The sequence below is a fragment of the Pristiophorus japonicus genome, unplaced genomic scaffold, assembly GCF_044704955.1.
Source record: "Pristiophorus japonicus isolate sPriJap1 unplaced genomic scaffold, sPriJap1.hap1 HAP1_SCAFFOLD_125, whole genome shotgun sequence".
Lineage (NCBI taxonomy): Eukaryota > Metazoa > Chordata > Chondrichthyes > Pristiophoridae > Pristiophorus > Pristiophorus japonicus.
The window spans coordinates 854,054-861,906 of NW_027250915.1; the positions used below are offsets into that span (position 1 = coordinate 854,054).

The 7,853-nt window shown below is 49.8% G+C and overlaps 1 pseudogene; it reads left to right on the forward strand.

The window, feature by feature from the left end:
• Positions 1-4,794: 4,794 nt before the first annotated feature.
• On the forward strand, positions 4,795-5,651 carry LOC139242213 (histone H2B 1.2-like; annotated as a pseudogene).
• The last annotated feature ends 2,202 nt before the right edge of the window (positions 5,652-7,853 follow it).

Genomic DNA, 7,853 nt, shown 5'->3' on the forward strand with positions numbered 1-7,853 from the left:
CTCCCACTCTGGAACCAGCCGCTCCTCTCTGCACCCACTCTGGAACCAGCCGCTCCTCTCTGCTCCCACTCTGGAACCAGCCGCTCCTCTCTGCTCCCACTCTGGAACCAGGCGCTACTCTCTGCTCCCACTCTGGAACCAGCCGCTCCTCTCTGCTCCCACGCTGTAACCAGCCGCTCCTCATTCCCTGCCTCTGTAACCATCCGCTCATCTCTGATCCCACTCTGCAACCTGCCGCTCCTCTCTGCTCCCACTCAATAAACAGCTGCTCCTCTCTGCTCCAACTCCGTAAACAGCCGCTCCTCTCAGCTCCCACTCTGTAAACAGCCGCTCCTCTCTGCTCCCGCTCCGTCAACAGCCCCTCCTCTCTGCTCCCACTCTGTAAATAGCCGCTCCTCTCTGCTCCCACTCTGGAACCAGCCGCTTCTCTCTGCTCCCACTCTGGAACCAGCCGCTCCTCTCTGCTCCCACTCTGGAAACAGCCGCTCCTCTCTGCTCCCACTCTGTAACCAGCCGCTCCTCTCTGCTCCCACTCTGGAACGAGCCGCTCCTCTCTGCTCCCACTCTGTAACCAGCCGCTCCTCTCTGCTCCCACTCTGTAAACAGCGGCTCCTCTCTGCTCCCACTCCGTCAACTGCCCCTCCTCTCTGCTCCCACTCTGTAACCAGCCGCTCCTCTCTGCTCCCACTCTGTAACCAGCCGCTCCTCTCTGCTCCCACTCTGTAACCAGTCGCTCCTCTCTGCTCTCACTCTGTAAACTGCCTCTCCTCTCTGCACCCACTCTGTAACCAGCCGCTACTCTCTGTTCCCACTCTGGAACCAGCCGCTCCTCTCTGCTCCCACTCTGGAACCAGCCGCACCTCTCTGCTCCCACTCTTGAACCAGCCGCTCCTCTCTGCTCCCAGTCTGGAACCAGCCGCTCCTCTCTGCTCCCACTCTGGAACCAGCAGTTCCTCTCTGCTCTCACTCTGTAACCAGCCGCTCCTCTCTGCTGCAACTCTATAACCAGCCGCTCCTCATTCTCTGCCTCTGCAACCAGCCGCTCCTCTCTGCTCCCACTCTGTAACCTGCCGCTCCTCTCTGCTCCCATTCTATAAACAGCCGCTCCTCTCTGCTCCAACTCCGTAAACAGCCGCTCCTCTCAGCTCCCACTCTGTAAACAGCCGCTCCTCTCTGCTCCCGCTCCGTCAACAGCCCCTCCTCTCTGCTGCCACTCTATAAACAGCCGCTCCTCTCTGCTCCAACTCTGTAACCAGCAGCCCATCTCTGCTGCAACTCTAACCAGCCGCTCCTCATTTGAGCTTCTGTAACCAGCTGTTCCTCTCTGCTCCCACTCATTAACCAGCCGCTCCTCTCTGCACCCACTCTGGAACCAGCCGCTCCTCTCTGCTCCCACTCTGGAACCAGCCGCTCCTCTCTGCACCCACTCTGGAACCAGCCGCTCCTCTCTGCTCCCACTCTGGAACCAGCCGCTCCTCTCTGCTCCCACTCTGCAACCAGCCGCTCCTCTCTGCTCCCAATCCGTCAACAACCCCTCCTCTCTGCTCCCACTCTGTAACCAGCCGCTCCTCATTCCCTGCCTCTGTAACCATCCGCTCATCTCTGATCCCACTCTGCAACCTGCCGCTCCTCTCTGCTCCCACTCAATAAACAGCTGCTCCCCTCTGCTCCAACTCCGTATACAGCCGCTCCTCTCAGCTCCCACTCTGCAAACAGCCGCTCCTCTCTGCTCCCGCTCCGTCAACAGCCCCTCCTCTCTGCTCCCACTCTGTAAATAGCCGCTCCTCTCTGCTCCCACTCTGGAACCAGCCGCTCCTCTCTGCTCCCACTCTGCAACCAGCCGCTCCTCTCTGCTCCCAATCCGTCAACAGCCCCTCCTCTCTGCTCCCACTCTGTAACCAGCCGCTCCTCTCTGCTCCCACTCTGTAACCAGCCGCTACTCTCTGCTCCCACTCTGGAACCAGCCGCTCCTCTCTGCTCCCACTCTGGAACCAGCCGGTCGACATGTGAGAAAACAGACATATTTCCCTTTGAGACGTGTGATTTTGCGCCGACGTTCCCACAGCATCCACACCCCAGAGCAAAGATTCAATCCCCTTCCCACTGAATACTGCGGTGACACATGGTCACCTTGGTAACGGAATGGTCATTCTGACATCACTTTCGAAACAATAGCACACAAGACAATGGGTCATCAATAAATGGTAAATGAATTAAACACTCCGCAATTACATTGTAAATAATAGGAAATAAATGCTGGATAATAACTGGTGCAGATAATAGCTTATCTCTAGCAAAGATTAAGAATCATGTGTTTTGTTTACACACACACGCACATAGCAAGGACTCTGTGTGCATTATTTTCAGTTGTTCTACTTAAGCTGATGCAATTTTATTTCTTCGGACTTCAGGAACCTGCAGGAAAACATTCAAGTTATAGTTGCAACTCGCAGTGCCCGGGCGAATGGGGCAGCTAATTAAAGGGACAGGGTCTCTTTTCTCGCTGCCTGTTTATATTTAAATGTACAGTCCAGTTTATCTCAGAGTGTCGCGTCTTCACGAACCGAGCTGCCATTAAAATGCGCTCCCTTCTGTATTGTGCTGTGATTGTAAAGCTGTCTATTCGAGTGACTTGAGCCTTTCTAAAATGGCACATTGTTTTTATAATCCATTTGACTTGCTTGTTTAATTTGGAAAAATTTCAGAATTGTGCAGTGTGACGAAGGTTTTGTTTAAAGGTGGAGTAAAATGTGTTTCAAAATATTCTTTCCAACCCTCCCTCAACACACCAAATTTTAGAACACTCTGCAATACAGACTGCGATATTCCAAGTTCGATCCTTGATCTGGGCTGTTATTTCTTCTCAGCCAAGGCAGCGGTTCAGGGGATATAATTGTCCTCCGTACCAATGCGCTAAATATGAGTAAAAATTAGCCACTGTCCTTGCTCATGATGCTGTTCCAGTGACATCACTTGGGAGGTGTGTGGATGTCATTTGGGGGTAGGATTGGATTCGGCTTTGATGCCAACCACAGTGGAAATCCTGCTGACACTCACTGAGTCGAATGATGGTGAAGCACCAGAGGTTAACATATTTCTGTGGAATTGCACCCAGCCAGATTCATCATTTCCTGCAGAAAGTTCCTCGCGGTTGATTTTAGACAGTGAGGATGAAGGGATAGCGTCTAGAATAAGGCTTTTATAGCTTGGCAGGGACAGGAGTGGCAGAATTTCTGTAGAATCTAGACTTGTCTGTTCTGAATTTCTATCCTGTACTTAAAGTAACACCTTTTGTAAACTACATTTGCAGGGTATTAGATGGGGAAGATCTGCAACTTGGTAACTCAAACCAAACATCACGTCAAGATTTGAGAGATTCACCAGATTCATCAGGATCACGTTATCATCAGCCTTTGGAAAAACACAAATCACAGCGGTGAGAAACAGTAGACATGTTGTGTGTGGATAGAACTTCAACCATTCGTCAACCTGTGAGGCACTTGTGCCCAGCTGACAAAACACTGTAAATGTGGGGACTGTGGGAATGGATGCAGATGTGCGTCGGGAGGAAACACATCAGGTAGAGGCCATTTACCAGCTGAGTGTGGAAAGAGATTCGCTCTCTCATCTCAACAACTGACATTCGAGGAATTAGATAATAGACTTTCTCCTGTGAATATAGAGCTGTGATGTTTTTACTTGTTCATCTCGTTGACTTTAAATCTTTGCCAATTAGTTGATGTGATCGGTTTACTTGTAGATATTTTTAAAAATACATTTACTGAGTGGATTCAAATTTAAATTGAAAGCGGCTTTGCTGGTGTGATACTCTATTCACACATGGAAGGTGAGAGAGATGTTGTGGACACACGAAAATTCCAGTATCTGTAAGTGATTAACAGACTGGATTTTGTGTTTAGTGATCCTGGGCGTGTTAGCTATCCCTACCCTGGACATCAAGGCACTCTGGACGATATGGGGAACTGGGACTTGTCCTGAGAGTAACCAAAGGTCTGAGAACTGAAACAATCTAGAGTTAGAAAGGAGTAAAGGCGCAAAATGAAGCAGTCGATAACAAGACATCAATATGTTTCCTCTTATCATGGAGACATCAAGTATCGACACACTGTGTTATTTGAAATATCAACATATTCAACTCCAGCCCAGTTTTATAGGTGATTAGCATCAGCAGAAACAAATCCCAACTGACAGAATGAACACGATTCTGTCAGGATGTGATTAACAGCAGTAATGACAGTAGAACCCAACCCCTGCAGCCACTTGCGAACTCGCAATTCAAATGACTGAGTAAATCCCTTCCCACACTTCCCCATTGTGAACTCGCAGGAGTTTCAGCTGATCAGATGACTGAGTGAAACCTTGGCCACACACAGAGCAAGTGAATGGTCTCTCCCCAGTGTGACTGCGATGATGGAATTCTAGATCAGACGGGAAACTGAATCCCTTCCCACAGTCTCCACATTTCCATGCTTTCTCCATGGATCAGGTGTCCTTGTGTCTCCCCAGGTTAGACGATCAGTTGAAGTTTCGTCCACACACAGAACACGTGCCGTTTTTCCCCGCTGTGGATGGTGCGATGTTTTTCAGGCTGTGTAACTGGTTGAAGCTCTTTCCACATTCAGTGCACTGGAACATTCTCACGCGGATAGGGTATGTGTGTCTCGGTGCTTTTCCAGTCACACTGATGTTTGAAATATTTTCCCACAGACAGAACAGAAAAATGTTTCTCCTGCCACATTCAAAGACCCATGGTAATCATCATTTCCAGCTAGCATGGTTGGGTAAGTACGCAAAGTGAGAATAAAATAAATGAACTGCTAATTTTCTCTGCTGGTCACGGGGCCTTTTATGCTGGCCCAAGACGATGAAACCGGACTGGCCCAATAGGGTGAGCCTGCGTAGCCCAATAGGGTGAGCCCGGTCTGGTCCAATAGTTAGAGCCCGGGCTGAAGCAATGGGGTGAGACTGTGTTGTTTGAATTGGGTGAGCCTGGGCTGGCCCAATAGTTTTATATGGGCTGCGCTGGTCCAATAGGGTGAGGCATGCTGGCCCAGAGTCACCAGACAACGATCAGAACAACAAGCCTCCCTTCCACGGGCCACTGAGCTGGACATAAATATGTGACCAATCAAACTGACAGACATCCTGAAGCCCCGCCCACCCTTTGTCCCTGCACAAAGGAACGTGCATGCGCCGTGAGACCGCGCTGACCAATATGGCGTTCGCTGAGCACGGTCCCACCACCGGCGAAAACAGTTACAGCTAAGAAAGGCGCAAAGAAAACGGTCACTAAAACACCACCGAAGAGCGGCAAGAAGCGCAAAAAGTGGAGGAAGGAGAGTTACTCCATTGATAGCAACTAAGTGATGAAGCAGGTTCATCCTGACACTGGCAAATCCTCCATGGTCATGGGCATCATGAACTCGGTTGTGAACGATATTTTGGAGCGCATCACTGGTGAGGTTTCCCGCCTGGCCCATTAAAACAAGCGCCGCACCAGCAGCTCCCGGGAGATCCAGACCGCCGTGCGCCTGCTGCTGCCTGGGGAGCTGGCCAAGCACGCCGTGTCGGAAGGGACAAATGCGGTGCCCAAGTACAGCAGTTCCAAGTCAAACTGCACGCTGTCCTGAGAGATCAAACCCAAACACAATGGCTCTTTTAAGAGCCACCCACAACTTCTCTGAAAGAGCTGCACAAACGCATCTCCCTTTAAACTTAAATCACTAATTATTTCCTGAACAAGTGTCTGAGAACCTTTGGAGTTCCAGCTGTAGATTTAGTTTTGAATTCTCAGATAAGCAGCTTCAATCTCAGACCTGTTCATTTACACCGTCTGCCGAATTAAAAGCATGTTTAGGGTCTGAGACTCAGATCTCTGTCACACATTCTCTCTCGCAAGTAATTATGAAGTTTATTTTTCAATTCCTGTTGCGTCAGTCCGTTTATTAACCCGACACTCCCCGCAGTATAACAATCCAGAATGGGAGTTCTTAAAGAGACCAGAACCGGGGCAGTTTGAACACTCTGTCTAATATGTCCTTACTATACAGTATAAATGCACACGAGGCCCATACTTGAGAGAAGGTCAGTCCGTGACCAGTAACATTTACTAGCCAGCACAGAAGTGATGAAGGTGGGTGGAGCTTCCCCTTTTATACCTGAAAGTCCAGGTTATGAGTGTCTCCCACAAGTTCACGCCCTTGTGGTCAATGTTCTCTCGGTGTACAACTTCGGTCAGTTTATACATGGGTTACAATAACAGTTGAATACATGACATCACCTCTCCCCAAAGTCTTATTGGGATCACTGGTTAAGTCTCTCTGGTGGTTTACGCTTCCTTGTAGAGCGCCTGAGATGGGGCACCAGTTGTTGACACTAGTGTGCTGTTTGCGGTGGCTCAGGACTTTCCGGACTGCCCACAGTGACTCGGCTCTCCTCCGCTTGGTTCCGGTGTTCGTTCACCTGTGGAGGAATGAACTCTATATCGTGTTCCACCTCTGCTTCTTCTATGGGGTTGCTTAACCTCCTTTTTGTTTGCTCCACGTGTTGGCGGCAGATTTGTCCATTGGTATGTTTAACGATCAGAATCCTATTCCCCTCTTTGGGCAATCGCAGTTGCTGCGAGTTATTTAAGCCCTGCAGCGTAGTTGAGGACAAAGACAGAGTCATTGAGATCAATACGTCGTGCCCTCGCATTCCTGTCATGGTAGCCACATTGTGACTGGCGCCTGCTCGCAACAATTTATTTCCTGGTGGGGTGTATAATGGACAACCTGGTTACATAGAAACATAGAGACATAGAAAATAGGTGCAGGAGTAGGCCATTCGGCCCTTCTAGCCTGCACCGCCATTCAATGAGTTCATGGCTGAACAGGCAACTTCAGTACCCCATTCCTGCTTTCTCACCATACCTCTTGATTCCCCTAGTAGTAAGGACTTCATCTAACTCCTTTTTGAATATCCTTTTTGAGTGTCAGTTTCATTAGCAGCTCTGCGGGTGGAATCCCTGTGAGCGAGTGTGGTCAGGATCTATTGGCGAACAGGAGGCAAGATAAGCGGCTTTGTAGGGAACGCCCTTGGATTCTTAGCATTCCCTGTTTGATTATTTGCAATGATCGTTCCACCTGACCATTTGAGGCCGGTTTGAACGGTGCCTTTCTGACATGGTTGATACCATTTCCTGCCATGAAGTCCTGGAATTCAATGCTTGTAAAGCGTGGTCCATTGTCGCTGACCAAGGCGTCCGGTAGATCATGGGCAGCAAACATTGCACATCGACTTTCTATATTGGCAGAGGCTGTGCTTGAATTGAGAATGTCACACTCGATCCATTTGGAGTAGGCATGTACTACAACCAAAAACATTTTTCTCATGAAAGGACCTGCGTAGTCCACATGGATGCATGACCATGGTTTGGCGGGCCAGGCACCAGGGGCGAAGTGGGGGCTTCCTTGGGCGCATTGCCCAGCTGGGCACACGTGTTGCATCTGTTAACACAAAGTTCCAGGTCTGCATCTATCCCTGGCCACCAAACGTGTCAGCTGGCAATTGCCTTCATCGTGACAATGCCCGGATGCTCATTGTGGAGTTCTCTGATGACCATCTCTCTGCCCACCTGGGCATGACGACACGGTTTACCCATAGTCGGCAATCGGCCTGAATCGAGGGGTCATCCTTGCACCTGAGAAATGGTTTGAATTCCTCAGGGAATGCCCCGTGCGTGGCTGCCCGGTCCCCATTCAGGACACATTTCTTGACTAAAGACAGTAGTGTCTCTCTATTTGTCCAGACTTTGATCTGACGGGCTGTCACAGGTGAGACTTCAATTTGAA